Genomic DNA, 19,800 nt, shown 5'->3' with positions numbered 1-19,800 from the left:
CTTCTGAGAGATAATTTTGTGCTCCATTTAAGCTAAGTGTGCTTATTTAATATCTTCTTTCCTTAGCTTTATTTTAATTGATTTTGTTTCTGCTATTCCAATCTGATTTGAAAAGAGGAATTGTTATTCCCTTTCTTTGGAATCAAAATCAATTAAGGCAAGCCCTATTTGGTTTAATTTAAAATCTATTAGAACTAGAACCATTGTAATCGAGTACTGGACATTGAACTTGGACATTCAATCATCTACTTTGATTTGGTTCTACCGGGCTGCTACAACGAAGGAGATATTCAGGTATTTTACATATTGTAAATTCCTTTCTATTATTTTGGTTTCTTTCAAGATTTGCCAGAAAAATCTTGTTATATTGGTTATCTGAGGAAAGCCAGGAAAACTCAGAAGTGGGGGTTTTTTAATTGTGTAAGCCCACATACAAAGACACAATTGTAAGGGTTTTGGGTGAACCTGGGAAAACCTATTTTTAGTGAACGCTAATATCCCCTGTGTGAGGATATTAGGAGTGGAGTAGCTTTTTGTGTGGCTGTTGGATAACAGTTGGTGAACACACAGGCGAACCACTATAATCTCTTGAGTTGTGGTTGATTGTTTTATTCTTCTAATTTCTTATTCTTTTTGTGGGATGTATGTATGGTGGTGAATGTTGTAATTATTTCAAGCTTTGTGAGAATGTTGTAATAGCTTAGAATTTACTTTTTGCTATTCCTTTATAAGCTTGTTTTTCAATTTCATTTGAAAGTTGTTCCAACAAGGTAAGGTTGCCCTGCCATTTTTATGGTGTATGGCTGTCCCTAGAACAATACATCTTTAATTACAAGTTATTTCAATTCAGTTCATATTTGTTTTTGTATTCCTCTTCGATTTGAGACTTGATACAAAGACCTTTCTAGAAATAAGGTTGTCCTACCATAAACTCTGTTTTTGGTGTAAGGTTGTCCTTAGAATAACGTTTGTATCAACCTCTCAAGATCTGAATTTTGAGGTTGTTTTTCTTTCCCGCATTATTATTTAATTTGGCTATCATTTTCTTTATTATTCCATTATAAGTTTTTATTTGGCATTGTCTTATTCACCCCCTCTAGGACATATAGCTTGGCCTTTTCAAGTGGTATCGAGCCTAATAGCTCCTTTTTAATTCTTGGATTTAATTCTGAGCTAACGATTTAAGTTATTCAGATGTCAAATTTTGATAGCCTTTCAGTCACTAGGCCTCCACCCTTTGATGGCTCCAACTATGCTTATTGGAAAGCCAGAATGAGGATCTTCCTCAAATCAATGGATGAAAATGTGTGGCAAGCCACAGTGACTGAATGGAATCCTCCTATCATGGAAGTTACTGGGGTTGATGGTTCAAAGTCTATGAAAACCACACCATATTACCAATGGACCACCCTTCAGAAAAGTGAGAGTAGTGCAAATGCTAAAGCACTAAATGCAATTACTTGCGCACTATCACCGGATGAGTTCAAAAGAATCATCTCTTGTGATACTGCAAAGCAAGCTTGGGATATATTAGAAATAACACACGAGGGTACTACAATTGTCAAAAAATCTAAAGTCCAACTCCTCACAACCAGATTTAAAGAAAATCATATGGAGGAAAATGAGATGTTTATGGACTTCTACACTAGATTGAATGACATTGTAAACTCAATGTGGGGTCTTGGCGATAAAATCCCAGAAAGTAAAGTGTGTGCAAAAATACTACGCTCACTTCCTGAACGGTTTAATTCTAAAGTAACCGCAATCCAGGAACTTCGTGATACGGATAATATGAGGGTTGAAGAACTAGTTGGTTCTCTACAAACCTACGAGTTAAACTTTAAAGCTCCTAAAGGTAAATCTATCGCTCTAAAATCTTCTAAATGTAGTTCAGAAGAAAATTCTGATTCAGAAGATGATATGGCTCTTTTAGCTAAAAAATTTTACAAAATTTTCAAAAGCAAGAAAAGAGTTGATTTTCAAAAATCAAATGACAAAAAGAAGTTTAGACCCAAATCTCGAAAATCTTTGAAACATAGTCAATGTTACAACTGTCTAGAATATGGGCACTTAGCAAATAGATGTCTTAAAAGGGACAAACCCAAGAAGAAGGGTATGTTGGCTACATGGGATGAATCATCTGATTCTGAAGGTTCTTCTGAATCAGAAGATTCTGAAACTGAGTCGGGCAATGAAGTCAAAGCTCTCATGACTTTAGCCAAATTCACATTTTCAGATAATGACTCTATAAGTGAAGAAAATCTGAATAGTGAATGTGAAAATGAAGATGATCTTCAAGATGCTTACAATGCCCTATATAAGGAAAGTTGTAAAATTGTTACAAACTTAAACTTCAAAAAGAAAAGTTTTCTAAACTCAAAAATTGTTTTGAATCGCTTGTCTTAGAAAAATCACAAATTTCAGATAATTTTGAAAAATCAAAATACGATTTGGAATTTAAAAACTCTCAAATTGTTGATTTAAAATCTGAAATTGAGAAACTTAAAACTGAAGTTTCCTCTCTTCTGAGTTTAAAGGACACATGGAAATATGCCCAAGGTGATCCAAAGTTAGAAAAATTGTTATCCGGATCAAGAAAATGTGGCGATCGATCCGGGTTGGGCTATGATAAAAATCAACCTCCTAAACAAAAGTATACTCCTCCTATGTTTGTTAAAGGAGAGTTCTCAAACTCAAAAGGGAAAAGTACTTATCAAGATTTTTCTAAAAATTCAAAACTTTTCAAAAACCTAGAAGCAGCCATGTCAACTTTAATCCGAATCGAAATCCACTAGCTGAAAAGATAGTTGATTTACTCAAGGAGCTATTAAAATCTAACTCTATAGGTCATTCCTACAAGTATACACAAAAGAAGACCAACTATGTTCCTAAACCCAAAACAGTTATGAAATGGGTTCCTAAAGTCACCTGCTTGGTTGCTCACACTGCTTTCAAAGCAATAAGTCATTCAAAGTGGTACCTAGACAGTGGATGCTCCAGGCATATGACAGGTGATAAAGCCTTATTCACCGATCTGAAAGATATGACTGATGGTTCAGTCACATTTGGTGATGGAAGCAACTGCAAGATTTTAGGCCAAGGTACGGTTCAACTTTTTAATCTTCCTGTGTTTAAAAATGTTTTATACGTTGAAGGCCTAAAGCACAACTTGCTTAGTATATCACAAATATGTGATAATAACCATAATGTTCGGTTTTCTAATCAAAGCTGTGAAATACTATATAATAAGGGTTCTGTAATATTAACTGGACGTAGAACGTCTGAAAATTGCTATATTATTAGTGAATCCAGCTCATCTAATCAAACATGTTACATGGTCCATACAGACGAGACTGATTTATGGCATAAACGTCTTGGACATGTACATTATCGAAATCTATATCGATTGAGCAAACGAGAACTTGTAAGAGGTTTACCCAAACTTCAGAAATTAGATAAAATATGTGGTGAGTGCCAGATAGGCAAACAAACAAAGAACTCACACAAAAAGGTGAATTCAAATACCACATCAAGACCACTCGAACTTCTCCACATGGATCTGATAGGACCTACCAGAACAGAAAGTCGAGGTGGGGAAAAGTACATCTTGGTAATAATTGATGACTTTACCAGATTCACTTGGGTAGTCTTCTTAAGGGATAAATCCGAAACCCTTGAAGAAGTAAGAAAAGTTCTCAAAAGGATTCAAACTAAAAAATCCTCTCAAATCAGTAAAATTCGTAGTGATCATGGATCTGAATTAGCAATTTTGAGAAGTTCTGTACCGACCAAGGAATATTACATGAATTCTCTGCTCCCAAAACTCCACAACAAAATGGAATTGTAGAAAGGAAGAATAGGGTGCTTCAAGAAATGGCTAATGTCATGTTGAATAGCATGAAGCTCTCTAAAATCTTTGGGCTGAAGCAGTCAACACAGCTTGCTATATTATTAACCGAGTCTACACAAAAAAAGATAATAATAAGACGGCTTACGAATTGTGGTTCAATAAAAAGCCTACTGTTAAATACTTTCGAGTTTTTGGCAGCAAGTGCTATATTTTACGTGATCGTGAAAATTTGGGAAAGTTCGATACGAAGAGTGATGAAGGTATTTTTTTAGGATACTCTTTAAACAGTCGAGCTTATAGGGTCCTGAACAAAAGGATCGGTGTGATTCAAGAATCCATTAATGTTGTCACTGATGATCATTTAAACACACCAACTTCTAATTCAGATAATGATGAAGTACTAATCATTGATAAACCCGATACTTCATCAAATCAAACTGATTCTGAGTTGAGGACTGTTAAAGATCATCCAACCACACAAATTCTTGGAAACCCTCTCACCGGTGTTCGCACCTGTAGACAACTTGAGGATATATGTAATTATGTATGTTTTACATCCCAAATTGAACCATCTAACGTAAAAGAAGCGCTCACTGATGAGAACTGGATTGTTGCGATGCAAGATGAACTCAACCAATTCATAAGAAATGATGTTTGGTATCTCGTCAAGACCTAAAGATAAACACATCATTGGAACAAAATGGATTTTCAAAAATAAGTCCGATGAACTTGGAAATATAATTAGAAACAAGGCTAGACTGGTGGTACAAGGTTATACTCAAATTGAAGGGATTGATTTCGATGAAACCTTTGCACCAATAGCACGTCTTGAATCTATCAGACTATTTATATCCATTGCATGTTTTAAAAAGATAAAGATCTATCAGATGGATGTAAAAGTGCTTTTCTAAATGGCGATTTACATGAAGAAGTCTATGTTGAACAGCTAATGGGTTTTGAAGATTCCAAAAATACTGATTATGTGTATCGGCTTAAAAGGCACTTTATGGATTAAAACAAGCACCTAGGGCATGGTATGAGAAACTAACGAAATTTCTTTTAACTCATAATTTTCAAATGGGATCTGTTGATAAAACTCTGTTTGTTAAAAAACAAAATGATCATATCTTAATAGTACAGATTTATGTTGATGATATCATTTATGGATCAACTTGTACTGACTTGACTACTGAGTTTGCAGATTTGATGAAATCACGGTTTGAAATGAGCATGGTTGGGGAATTGACTTATTTCCTTGGATTGCAAGTAAAGCAACAATCAAGGAATATTCATTTCTCAATCTAAGTATGCCTTGAATCTAATTAAGAGATTTGGATTTGAGAATGGCAAGAATTTCGATACTCCTATGAGTACTACCCGAAACTATCAAAAGACTCGAATGGTAAAAATGTTGACTCAAAACTTTATCGGAGTATGATTGGTAGTTTGTTATATCTAACGCTAGTAGACTGATATTTCTCTAAGTGTTGGTATTTGCGCAAGATATCAATCGATCCAAAAGAATCTCACTTGATTCCTTGTCAAGCGAATTATTAGATATGTCGCAAGCACTGTTAATCTCGGTCTCGGTATCCTCATGAAACCAATGTTCAATTAGTTGGGTACTCGACTGGGCTCGTAATCTAGATGATAGAAAATCAACCGGTGGTGGTTGTTTTTTCATTGAAAATTGTCTAGTTTCTGGTTTAGTAAGAAACAAAATTCTATTTCACTTTCAATAGCTGAAGCTAAATATATTGGTAATGCATGTACACAACTTGTTTGGATGCAAAGAATGCTAAGTGATTATGGAATTAAACAGATTCTATGTTATTACATTGTGATAATTCCAGGCGATAAATATTTCAAAAATCCTATTCGGCATTCTCGTACTAAGCACATTGACATTAGATTTCATTATATAAGGGAATTAGTAGAAGAAAAAGTTATATCTCTAGAATATATTCCTATCGAAGATCAACGAGCTGACATTTTCACAAAACCTCTTGATAAAAGCAAGTTCAAAAAGATGAAATTTGATCTTGGCATGTGCATTTTAAATTGATAATTTATGCCTTCTTGTATATTATTGTATATATTTGCTAGATTAAATTTCAATTTTGTGTAAATTGCAAGATATTGAATTTTTGGGGTTTGTACGACCAGTCGTGAGTATACACGACCAGTCGTACTACGACCGGTCGTAGATACCCACTACCAGTCGTGGAGCACAGATTTCACTTCATATTGGGGATTTTTCACTTTCTTCCTCATTTCTTCTTTCTTCTCCTTGGAGCCGAACTTCGACTCGTCGAACCCATCCTTCAAGTTCTTCAAGGTTAGTGTTCCAAATCCGTTTTTCTTGCATATTTGTGTCAAGATTGCTTCCTTTTCTCTCTTGAAGCTTTCTATCTTGAAAATCATTGAGATTTGGGGTTGAGATTTTGAAAAATCTGTTTTGAGCAAACCCTCTTCTCAATCCTTTGCAACTTCTTTATTCCTTTAAATCCTTGTTGCAAATGGCTTCTAGAGGTAAGAAAACTACTTCACGTGGTCCTTCTTCTTCCTCCAGATCAACCCCTATCTCTAAACGTCATCTTCTTGTTCCCAATGATGATCCATCATTTGTTAAGGACATTAGATCTCGTAAGGTTATCGTTGAACATCCTGTTGATGTCAATCACATTGCTCCATTTGACATCCTTCCTATGCTTGAAGTTGTAGGTTGGACTAACTTACTGCATTGGGGTGGGCCTGCATACCGGTCCATTGCCCAATCCATGTTTTCATGTATTAGTGCATTTTCACAGGATAATTTAACTTTTCAAATTTCTACTAGAGAAGGGCCATTTGACATTGATCGTCAATTAATTTCAGCCCTTATGGAAATTCCTGTGAATGATGAGGGTATTCCAATTCATAATTTAACTGATAAACCCTCAATGGCTGAAAAACGCATGCTCACTAGAGACTGTGTAATATGGATGTTCAATGGACTCAAAAGGGAATGCGCTCCCGCAAGGTATTTGTTACCCAAATACGTAATTCTTCACAGAATCTTTGTGTCTAATCAGTATCCTCGATCGGGTAATAAATCGATTTAACTTCATTTATGGTTCGTGTTATCCATGCTATCTCAAATGGTACTCGATTTGTTTACCTTCCTTAATCTGTCATTTCATTATTCGATTTCGACTCCATCCTGGTCATAGTGACATTCCATTTGCATACTTTATGACTGTATTGGCTACTCATATGTTAGTCGATATGCCTGTTGATGAAGCACCTATCCATCATCTGATCTTCAACAATACAAATATTAATAAGATGAAGTTGGATCTGCTTCCTGAACAAGGTGGTGGTGGTGGTGGTCCTGAAGAAGCTGGTGTTGATATTAATATGGATGATATTTTTGAGGAACTGGATTCTGACTCAGCTAATGATCCAGATTTTGTACCATCTGATGTTGATGCACGTTTGAGTGCATTAGAAGGTAGAGTTGAGAATATTAATGTTAAGTTGGAGAACATGTCTGTTGCTCATGATTTGCAATTCAAGTATATGCGCAAATATCTTAGGCGCTTGAACAAAGGCATGCACCAACTTGATCCTTCTATTCCTGCTCCATCTTCAAGTTCTAATTCTGACTAGTTTCTATGAAACTTTTGGTATGTAATAACTTTATTACTTTGCTCTTGTTTGATTGAGTTTGAGTTGGATTTTATGCTGGATATTTGTTCTTAATGTAATATTTATGCTGAATATATGTGATGCTATCTTGAGTATCTCTATAACTCTTTTGCTATACTCTATTTCCTCTTCATGTTTACTCTCATTCCTTTATTTAGTTCTCCTTTGTCATATTGTGACAAAAAGGGGGAGAATGGTTTGTTGTTAATGTGATTGTGAGAGGAGTAGCATTGGTTATGTTACTCAGGGGGAGTGGGGTGTCAAGAAGAATATATGTTAATGTGATTGTGATAATGACTGGTTGAATGTTGAATATTGAATATTGATTTGCAGGTATTAACCAGTTGTTATCCTTTTGTTTATTATGGTTATGTGTTTTGTCACTAATTTGACAAAGGGAGAGATTGTAAGTGCTATAGTTTCTATCCCTATGTGTTGTCAAATTTGTAGTGCCAAAATCACTATTGCATAAGTGAAGCTCTCTCAAGGATCAACATACATGAACAAGCTAAGCTCACATCAAGCAAAGCTCTCAAGTACAAAACTCAAGATCTTGAATGCAAGAGCTGCTCACAAAACAAGACTCAAGCCGAAAAGAAAGTACAAGGCAAGACTCAAGTTGAGACTCAAGCTGAACTCAAGACTCAAGTTGAAAGTCAAGCTGAAATCAAGACTCAAGCTGAAACTCAAGCCACTTTCAAGATTGAGCTACTTCAAGGTTTAGTCTACATCAAGACTTCAAGGCTCATTCTTCATGGTCTCTTGTTTCAATGTCCATACTTCATGATTGAGGTTTGTTTGACCATAGGATGACCTTAGAAGTAGGTCATTTCGGATACATAAGTCGAATGTTATTTTACATGTGATTGGTCTGTTCTTGACTAGTCTTAGGCCTTCTTCAACTAGTCCTAGACTTGCTTCGACCGATCTAAGAAATTCCTCGACCAATCGTAAGTTTGTTACATATTCAGGATAAAATCTGCTAGCCTTCGACTAGTCCAGAATGCATTCGACCCGATCGTAGGAGCAGTGTCGATCGATCTTCGACGGTCGTAGAATCTACGACTTGAAGTCCAGTGAACCTTTGCGGACCTACGACCCGTCGAAGGAAACCTACGACCGATCGTAGGTGACCTACGACGATCGTAGGAGGGCTACGACATCGTAGAACGGTCGCGCTTATCCCGCCTAATCTTTCAAATATCTATGGCTTCGACTAGTCGAAGAGCACTCTAGACCAGTCGAAGACTGATCTTCTCACCTATAAATAGAGCACGAATCTCAAAAGAAATCATCGATTTAATTATAGTATTCAAGCCAATCTTCGTCGAACTTCGAGAGATAATTTTGTGCTCCATTTAAGCTAAGTGTGCTTATTTAATATCTTCTTTCCTTAGCTTTATTTTAATTGAATTTGATTCTTATATTCCAATCTGATTAGAAAAGAGGAATAGTTATTCCCTTTCTTTGGAATCAAAATCAATTAAGGCAAGCCCTATTTGGTTTAATTTAAAATCTATTAGAACTAGAACCATTGTAATTAAGCTTGACATTGAACTTGGACATTCAATCATCTACTTTGATTTGGTTCTACCTGCTACAACGAAGAAGATATTCGGTATTTTACATATTGTAAATTAGTTTCTTTTTTTTTGGTTTATTTCATGATTTGCGGAAAAATCTTGTTATATTGGTTATCCGAGGAAAGCCAGGAAAACTCGAAGTGGGGGTTTTTAATTGTGTAAAGCCCACAAACAAAGACACAATTCTAAGGGATTTTGGAGAACCTGGGAAAACATATCTTAAGTGAACGATAATATCCCCTGTGTGAGGATATTAGGAGTGGAGTAGCTTTTTGTGTGGCTGTTGGATAACAGTTGGTGAACACACAGGCGAACCACTATAATCCCTTGAGTTGTGGTTGATTGTTTTATTCTTCTAATTTTTTATTCTTTTTGTGGGATGTATGTATGGTGGTGAATGTTGTAATTATTTCAAGCTTTGTGAGAATGTTGTAATAGCTTAGAATTTACTTTCTGCTATTCCTTTATAAGCTTGTTTTTCAATTTCATTTGAAAGTTGTTCCAGCAAGGTTGCCCTGCCATTTTTATGGTGTATGGCTGTCCCTAGAACAATACATCTTTAATTACAAGTTATTTCAATTCAGTTCATATTTGTTTTTGTATTCCTCTTCGATTTGAGACTTGATACAAAGACCTTTCTAGAAATAAGGTTGTCCTATCATAAACTCTATTTTTGGTGTAAGGTTGTCCTTAGAATAACGTTTGTATCAACCTCTCAAGATCTGAATTTTGAGGTTGTTTTTCTTTCCTGCATTATTATTTAATTTGGCTATCATTTTCTTTATTATTCCGCTGTTATAAGTTTTTATTTGGCATTGTCTTATTCACCCCCCCTCTAGGACATATAGCTTGGCCTTTTCAGCCTTGCAGACCCTCCGTGCCCACCAGCTATATGCGAAGCTGGAGAAGTATGAGTTCTGGCAGGAGGAGGTGAGATTCCTCGGTCACGTGGTGACGAGGGAGGGTGTCGCAGTGGACCCCTCGAAGGTTGAGGCAGTGCGTCAGTAGGGTCAACCCACGACTGCGTCCCAGATCTGCAGTTTCCTTGGTTTAGCGGGATATTATCGACGTTTCATTGAGGGCTTCTCCCGTATTGCAGCCCCGTTGACCAGGTTAACTCGGAAGGGCGCAGAGTTTATTTGGAGTGACGCCTGTGAGCGAGCATTTATGGAGCTGAAGGACTCCCTGACGTCCGCTCCTGTCCTTACTCTTCCCTCTGGGAGTGATGGATTCGTGGTATTTACTGATGCTTCGCGTATTGGATTGGGTGCTGTCCTGATGCAGCACGGCAGACCTGTAGCATTTGCGTCTCGTCAGCTCAAGGTTCATGAGCTGAACTACCCCACGCATGACTTAGAGCTGGTAGCAGTCGTCTTCGCACTGAAGGTGTGGAGACACTATCTCTATGGGGTTAGGTTCGAGCTCTTCTCTGACCACAAGAGCTTGAAGTATCTATTTTCTCAGTCTGAGCTGAACATGAGATAGAGACGCTGGATGGAGCTTCTGAAGGACTATGATTTTGACCTCCAGTACCACCCAGGTAAGGCGAATGTGGTGGCGGATGCCCTTAGCCGTCAGCCACGAGGCCTGGTGGCACATATGATGATTCAGGAGTGGAAGATGCTCGAGGATATAGCAGAGTACGACTTTGATTTTGGTCTCAGCCCCTTAAATACGTTATCGAGCTCGTCGATTCAACCCTCTCTTGTCGCAAGGGTGATCGAAGCTCGAGACAGATGAGTCGCTACGAGGATTACCGAGAAAGCGTGGCGGCATCCGAGAGTCGAGGCAGTTGGCGATTGGTGCTAATGGTGGACTTCGCTTTAGAGGCCGATTGTGTGTCCCGGATATTCCTGAGTTGCGTAGAGATCTTATGACCGAGGCACATCGATCGCGATTTTCTATCCACCCTGGCTCGACGAAGATGTACCGTGATATGAGGCGACAGTATTACTGGGCAGGGATGAAGCGCCAGATTGCCAGTTTTGTGGCCGAGTGCGACACATGCCAGCGTGTAAAGGCCGATCATCAGAGAACCCCTGGTCTATTACCGCCGTTGAGCGTCCCAATGTGGAAGTGGGAGCACGTATCCACAGATTTTATTATGGGTTTGCCAAGGACTCGCGCGGTCATGACGCTATCTGGGTTGTCGTCGATCATCTGACGAAGTCAGCACATTTTCTTGCGATTCGTGCGACTTAGCCTTTGGACCGGCTTGCGAGGTTATTCCTTAAGGAGATTGTGAGACTGCACGGCGTACCAGTCTCGATCGTTTCTGACCGAGACCCGAGGTTCACATCTCAGTTCTGGAGGAGCTTTCAGAGAGCTATGGGCACTGATTTGCAGCTCAGTACCGCGTATCATCCGCAGACTGATGGCCAGACCGAGAGGGTCAACCAGATCCTTGAGGATATGCTTCAGGCCTGCGCAATTAACTTTGAGGGTAGCTGGGATGAGCATCTGTGATTGGCTGAATTCGCATACAACAATAGCTATCAGGCGACCATTGGCATGGCTCCTTTTAAGGCATTATATGGCAGACCGTGCAGATCTTCGAGTTGCTGGACCGAGGTTAGAGAGCGGCGTCTCCTGGGTCCCGAGCTTGTAAGGAGACATCAGAGGTTATTGATATCATCAGGCAGAGGATGCGCACAGCTCAGAGCCGGCAGAAGAGTTTTGCTGATCGCCGCGTCGTCCTTTGGAGTTTGATGTAGGGGACCATGTGTATCTCAAGGTCTCGCCCATGAAGGGCATAGTTAGATTTGGAGCGAAGGGCAAGCTTGCCTCAAGATTCATAGGACCTTTCGAGATCACTGAGCGCATTGGCGCTGTGGCCTATCGGCTTGCCTTACCATCTCAGTTGTCTGGCGTCCACAACATTTTCCACGTCTCTATGTTGAGGAAGTGTGGGTCAGACATAGTTCCTGTTATTGACTGGCAGCCGTTGGAGGTTCGTGAGGACGCTTCTTACATCGAGCAGCCAGTTCGTATCCTTGATCGGAAGGAGCAGGTCCTCCAAACCAAGGTCATTCCCTTGGTGAAGGTTCAGTGGGGCCACCATTCTGTGGATGAGGCATCTTGGGAGCGCGAGGCTGAGATTCGAGAGCGCTATCCTCATCTCTTTGATGATTGATTGTATGTTGTATGTTGTATACTGTCTCTGATATTTATATGGCGATGCCTTGCTTCCTCTTCTATTATGATTTATGTTTTCTTATGATGATTGTTTAAATTTCGAGGATGAAATTTTTATTTGGAGGGGAGAGCTGTAAGACCCGTGTCCTAGTCCGTACTGTTCCGTTAACTTCCGCGATCCTTCCGGTCAAATTCCGACAACCTTCGCACCGTATTCGGTGTTTGCGCACGATCCTAAGCCAGGTCCCGCGCACCGACGTCGGCTTAATCCGAAAGTTGTATCATAGCGACCGCGTCGTCGCCGCGGTTCCATCGCCGTGACTTGCGCACCGAACCGATACCCAGGTAAGAAGATGTCGATCTGCGTTTATTCCGAGAAACACCGCGCGCTGCGGATTTCGAGGGAATCTCTACACAATTAGTCCCATCAATTAACCATAAATGCAACCATACCTCAAGTACTTCACCCATTCCCTCTTTTTCCAAAAGTCCACCATCTTTCCACCTCACCATTCCTCTTTTTCTCATTTTCAACCACAACCATCTCTCTTCTCCACCAATTTCAAACTAAACCATACCTCTCATCACTCCTTTCTTACAACCATCACTCCATCCATCCCTCCACCCATTATTTCTATCTCTCCTTCTCATTCTCTAGCAATTTTTCCAAATCCCATGAGAGATTTCACACATCCAACACACTCTCTCAACTTCAAGTGTGGCCCACCCTTTCATCTCCAATCTCAACCATTCATCTTTCATCAACCTCCGTTAAAAGTGAAGGTAAGGAGCTAAGGAGTCCAAGGGAGCAAGGAGAAGGAAGATAAGGTGGGTGATTTTTCATTATTTTAAATTTTAGGGCCCACTTGTTGGCGGGACCCATTTGGATGTATGTGATTTAATCAAGAGGGCCCATAGTGGTGGGGTTCCTCTATCTCACCGTGTATCTCTCTCTCTCTATCTCTCTCTCTTTCTTTCTTTGTAATGGTGTGGATCCCACCAATATGTGTTACATCTCCCCCGTCCATCTACATCAGACGGTGTGGCCCACTCTATTATAGGTGATGATCCGCACCATCCACTGTTTGGATGGGCCCAATGCATCTTTATATATATATATATATATATATATATATATATATATATATATATATATATATATATACATATATGTTATATTTTATATAATATATGTATATAATATACAATATAATATGTATTTATATACATATATAATATAAGGTATATATTATATATATTTATTTATTTATATTGGTGGGCCACGTCCACGTGGGGCCCACCACAATAAAGTGATTATGTAAGTCGTCCAGCGTCCAGGGACGCTGGACGTTGGCAACGTAAAGTGCTAACTAGCACTGCTTTAAAAAAAAAAGAGGAGAGAGAGAAAGAAATGGTGGTCCACTTGTGCAGGCCCCACCTTGATGTATACATATAATCTAAGCTGTCTATCCCGTTACCCAGATCATTTTAACCGTTGAGCTAAAATTTGGGACCTATCTGAAAATCAAGCGAGCCATATCATAGGAAACAGTGTTCCTACCTTCGATTTACTCCCTAATGCTCCTGTATATCAAAAATAGCCCAATATTGGACTCTATGGGCTTGTATCAAGCCACAGGGACCCATGGCTGGAGTGGATCTTGTGGATGCGGGCCCCGACTATGAAAATCCGCAGAAAAAACTGCTTTTCAAAAAAAAAAAAAAGAAGGGAGGCAGCAGCGCTGACGCTGCTGCTGCCACAGCGCTGGAACGCTGACGGACGAGCGAGCGGGCGGGCTGCCAATCTCGGCCCCGCTATGGGCCCCACCTTGATGCCGTTCGACCATCTAAACCATGGATTTGATGGGTCCCCATGGACCAACCGTCCATCCCGAAAATCCGCCTTATATGAAACTCATGTGGGCCATACCATTTAAAATCATGTGAAGACATGCCAAAACATATAAAATTACTTGGTGGGGCCTACCTAAGTTTTGGATGTCGCTGAAACTTGGTATGGACCGTCAGTCAAGTGGGACTCACACAATGAATGGGCTGGACTTGTGAACCACATTTCGGTGGGCCCCACACCTACCACCAGGTCCAGGTGACCTTATGAATAGGGTGGACGTCAGAAGAAAAAAAAATTAATAATAATAATAAAAATAAAAATAAAAATAATAAAATAAAAATTGCCACGGTGGGCTCCCTGCCCACGTGACCTTACCAACAGTTTGTAGGGAAAATAAACATTACGGTGGGCCCCCCTTCACCACGTACCCTGTGTGATCAGGTTAGATGAAAATAAGCATTTCAGTGGGCCCTTGGTCCACACGGCCCCATCAACAGGTTGTATGGAAAGTAAATATTACAGTGGGCCCTATCCAGGCCCACATGACCTTATGAAGAGATTGGATGATAAATAAATATTATAGTGGGCCCTACCCTGGTCCACATGACCATATGAACAGTTGGTTGGAAAATAAGCATTATGTTGGGCCCTAGGTGGCTTGGAAAATAAACACTACTGTGGGCCCCGGTCTGAATGACCTTATCAATGGGTTGGATGGGAAATAAACATTATGGTAAGCCCCGCATGAGACCCACTTATGTATGTATTATAAACCATACCCTCCATTAGAGTGGGCTCCATCATGATGCATATGTTTCATCCAACTGTCCAACTATTTTAGAGATGATTTAAGGCCCATTGCTGAGGCCTACCTTGATTTGTATAGGGCCCATATTATGAGGCCTATTGTGAAGCATATAAGAATCGCGTGTTTAAGCCCAACTTGATGAATTTGTGGCCTGCCCACTAAGGCCCACTTGAGATATACGAGCCCATGGTTTGAGGCCCATTTGGTGTATTTGGGCCTTGGGTCGAGGCTCCACAAGATTTATATAAAGTCCATTACAATGTGATTCTATCATGGTTCATGCCTTGGGAACAGTGTTGGTTTGATGTCCACATTGCAAGTACAATGTTGGTTAAATGTCCGCATTGTCGCTCTCCCTAAGGCCCATTAATAGGTCCATACCTGTAGTATAAAGGCCGTTCAGGCCCATCTTCCTTTTGATCAGAGCCCATTACCACATAACATGTTTAGTATAGATCCATAATTCATGATCATTCGCATCATATGTATGCCTAATGTGAGGAGTGACCGATCATAGCATATGCCTTTGGGCAGACTGTTTATGGGCTCCCTGATAGGCGGAGTTGCCCCATATAAGTGCATGGTACATACAGTACTGTTGCATGACTGATAGTATGATTCATGCACTTGCATTTGTGTGATTGTAGTTACTATATGCCCTAGCGACATCAGGGCCATAGCCTTCACAGACACATCGTGGATGGCTGGATTGGATACCAGAAATGTTTGGTTTTAGCATACGGGCGCCATAGATGTCCCTGGGTGAAAATCCCTAAACCCGATGGTACCAGAGGATGACTCCAATGTCGAGACCGAGTGGATATATGAGCGCATGAGGGCCGAATACCAGGAGGCCACGTCTCCCACTGTGTCGTGGTCGGTTGGAAAGGAGTGTGGCCTTACTCGCCCGAGGGTAGGGGGTAATACTAGGCTGAGTTTGACCAGCTCGCGAATGGGTCCGCTATCGACATGCCGGATAGGTATTGGCAGACTATTGGTCAGGCGGATAGTGAGGTTTCTTACGCTCCCTTGGACTGTGTGGCTAGGAGAGCGACAGTGCCATTTTGAGTGTATTGAACCCCGGTGATTATCCAGAATGAGAACTGTACTGATACATGATGAGGATTGGCATGCTTGAGTTGCATCTCGCATCGCATGGCTGTGTTATGGCCGATAGCATTCATATCTTGCACCGCATAGCCTTGGTACGACTGATTGCATTCATGTGCTCATCACCATGATTCCGCATCACTCTGACCTTGCATTTTGAGCACGTTTATATTGCGCACACACTTACACCACCCTCTAAGCTTTCCATAAGCTTATGCATGATTGATGCGTGCAGGTGACGCCAGGACGCAATCGCAGCCATAGTCTCGCTGTAGTTGGAGCATGCAGCCGAGCTTTTGGAGTTTTGTTTCTTTTACTATATTGTATTTTCCTTTCTATCGCATTGTACTCAAAAGTTTTTTATCATAGTGGATTTTGTGGTGGTGTTCTTGAGGTTATTATTTGTGGGTTATGCTTTTTGTTATGCTCATTATGATTCAGACTGATGATTTGAAACCCTCCTTGTAGTCTCCCAGGATCGGAACCTGGTGAATGGGTGCTGGGGTCCGAGAATGGGGTTCTACGGAGGCTGTCGGCGCCAGATTCGGCGATCGGGAATTTTGTGAGCCCAGTTTCCGAGTTCGGGGCGTGACACGTCGAAATTCTCGTGGTAAGGTATCTACAACAAATCAACTAACTTGATGCATGCTTAGAGGAAACGTATGCTTCAAAAGGAATCTAGTTGATTTTAAAAGGCTCCAATTGGCCCCTTAAACAAAAGATTGTGGTAGTATTGCAAGAAAATTGGGATAAGGTGAGGTGAGCAAAGGGAAAATACTAACCCGATCCAGCTCCCTTTAGGCAATCTTGCTGTCATGTAAACCTCTCAGAACATTCTTACATGCATCAACAGCTTTATAGACCTATATGATAAAGGAAAGAATTAGAGAGAAATAGACTAGAGAATACAAGAATTTAAGTCAGCACATGGATATACACTGGATTGTTACCTTGCGAGGAGTTGTAGTTACTGAGACCACATACCACCTGAGTTTCAACCTATGAAATTGACTTAGCTCAAAGGATACATCATATGTTAATCCTAAAGAATCCCAGACTGCAGTGAAAAGCCTGTTTACAAGGGCATGAGAAACATGCAACATAATCAGTTATACCCACCAACATCTTGAGATGATAAAAAACTACTAGTTGTTGCTGGCAAACATAAAATCCCAAACTCTAGAATTGTACATATAGTTATCTTATAATAGTCAAGTAACATATACAAAAAAGCAAAACAAGAATGAAGTTTTCCACATGAGAGTGCTAGTAAATAATTTCGTACCGAGGCTTAACCGTACAAGCATGCAACTTACACATGGGCACCGTCTAATCATCCTCTGATCGACTGTTTATAGTTCTATCGTAATTCACAAGGGTTGCTTATAATCTTTTGAGAGCAACACTTAGCAATGGATAGTGCCATCATACATACAATGAATGTTCCCGTATTTCATGACCAAAAGTGTTTCACTAGCAGAAAGCTCATGCACTTTCCTTTAATCAGGCAGAGCCTGAAATAGACTTGTCGACTGAGTTCACAATTGAGTCCCAGATGTTTTGCAACATAGCCCTTTGGAGGCCTGGTTTATCTTTTCTAATTTTCTATCATGTCTGTCATAATTTATCTCAGTAGCTAGTACTACATATCAACATCCACAACGGCATCACCTCATGGATATATATGTACAAACATTATCAGATCTTGTCAACTGTCTCTTTATCCTTATTTCAATCCACATAAATACTGATTTAATTATTTACTGGATACTTCCCATCTCTTGTTTGATTTCCTAGTGAAAAAACATCAAACTCCCATTGTCAACTCTATTGCTAAAGCTAAGAATTATAAAATGCCTGCCACATGCATTTCAATATTTTTTCCCCTCATGTTCTGTTTTCCTAGGCAACTTAATTGATCCCACCCTACTTTCCTGTGATATGATGAGCATGACCTAGATTTCTCTTAATCCAGTTCACCACAGGATGGCAGGGAACTTCCAAGTTGATTGGCCTTTTATTCATGAGAATTACTAATTCATATTGTATCCTCGGTTATCCAACATCTCAATACAAGGACTTGTTCCTGGAGGGTATGAAAAGGGAAAATGATGACCCCGTAACAAAAACACAACCATTTAAAATAAAACACAAATATGGATATCTGATTAAGGGATAATGCACGGTACAAAAACAACTTGTAGAAAATCAATCTTTAATTTAATCGTCCTTGTGCAAGCAACTAAAACTTCAACTTAAATGACACCCACACAGGCTGCCAATGATTGCTTTACTACAGTGTTTACTCATATGTTTTATGTATGTCAGTCAATGGCATGAATAACAGTAAAAAAATAAAATCAATCTTTAATTTAATCATCTTTGCACAAACTGCTCAAAACTCCAACTTAAATGACACCCACAAAGGCTGCCAATGATTTCTATACTACACAGTGTTTATTCATTTGACTATGACAAATATATATATATATGGAAGGAAGAAAATAACTGGATGATTTGAAAAGATCTTCAACTTCATGTTGTATTGCATGAATAGCTAATAATTCTAAAAGCTAAAGGTGGATTTACCTTGAATTTATTATCTCATCCAACAACCCCAATGTGATTCAGAAGAATAGTGGATGATCTTGAATGTTTCTTTGATGTCTTTTCTCTACATCTTTTGTTTCCAAGGAAAGCAATTTTGCAGAATTAGATTGTTCATCTACAGAGAATCATACATTTTCTTAAAAAACGGGTGATGTCTCATTACAAAGTATGACAACTAAACATATTACTGGGTTCTGAACTCAAAACCAAATGCATCTAATGTCAAGTCTCCCAGACATAACTTGATGCTCTTGATTAAAGAAAAAAGAAAAAGAGAAATCTTTAGAAAGAAGAGAGGGGCATTGGACATGAAAGAATAGTGTCGGGTTGGGTCGACTGGAGAAATTGACTAGGACATGACTTAGTATATCTAAATAATATTTTAAGCTATTATAATAATTCAAATACAAATATAACCATGCATAATTTACTGCATTACAAATTATGAATAACAGCAAAATGCTTTCACCTCCAAAAGGAATTTCAAGAATAACCCTTTAAATTTTCCCATTTAAATTGGTTATCGAGTACTAATGGGGATCCAAAATTTGACTGAGTTAAACTAACATGGCAAGTTTTAGAACTATGTTGGCTAATAGAATAAAATTTTATTAATCACCTTAATTACAAAGTTCATGAAGCTAAGTAATGCCCTTGCAATTGAAAGTGAAAAAAAAAAAAAAAATCATACAAGATAGCTATCTATAGAAATATGCATAATACATGTTAGTTGGGCAATTGGACTCAGCCACAATTCAAAGTGGAACCTGCACAACTAATTCAGAAAATATAAAAACAGTATAAGAATCAACTCAACTTACCTCTGATTCTGAAATCCATATTTCCTGAATCTGACAGAGCAAGACCATCAACAACTTCCTCGCAATTGCTTGGAGAGACCTTCTAGAAATCCTTCACTCATCACTTTACTTCTCAGTGCTTCACAGAAAACTGTGGTGAAATTTGGTCTACCCAAAAAGTATCTAAAGATAGCTGATAGAATATCATGTCCCCTTAAAAAATGAATCCTCTAAGAATAACATATATATATATATATATATATTAATATGTCTATTCACATTTTTAATCACAAGTACCATTCATCATCCAACCAACTATTAAGAGCATTTATACAAATAAAAGATATCCAACCATGTACACC

At 39.2% G+C, this 19,800-nt stretch overlaps 1 long non-coding RNA gene across 3 annotated transcripts; it reads right to left on the bottom strand.

Moving 5' to 3' along the window:
• Positions 1-16,694: 16,694 nt before the first annotated feature.
• Positions 16,695-18,750, bottom strand: LOC131220464 (uncharacterized). Of its 3 annotated transcripts, none has more exons than XR_009158602.1 (3): positions 18,618-18,750; positions 16,979-17,099; positions 16,695-16,891 (listed from the first exon to the last, which is right to left on the bottom strand). It is a non-coding gene; the product is annotated as an uncharacterized LOC131220464 (long non-coding RNA). The 3 variants fall into 3 exon arrangements; XR_009158601.1 differs by lacking the exon at positions 18,618-18,750 and adding an exon at positions 17,314-17,615; XR_009158603.1 differs by lacking the exon at positions 18,618-18,750 and adding an exon at positions 17,345-17,615.
• Between the last annotated feature and the right edge of the window lie 1,050 nt (positions 18,751-19,800).

Source organism: Magnolia sinica, chromosome 12 (genome assembly GCF_029962835.1).
Source record: "Magnolia sinica isolate HGM2019 chromosome 12, MsV1, whole genome shotgun sequence".
NCBI classification, from domain to species: Eukaryota; Viridiplantae; Streptophyta; class Magnoliopsida; order Magnoliales; family Magnoliaceae; genus Magnolia; species Magnolia sinica.
The sequence above is the reverse complement of the archived record's forward strand: the minus strand, read 5'-3'. Positions and strand labels throughout refer to the sequence as shown.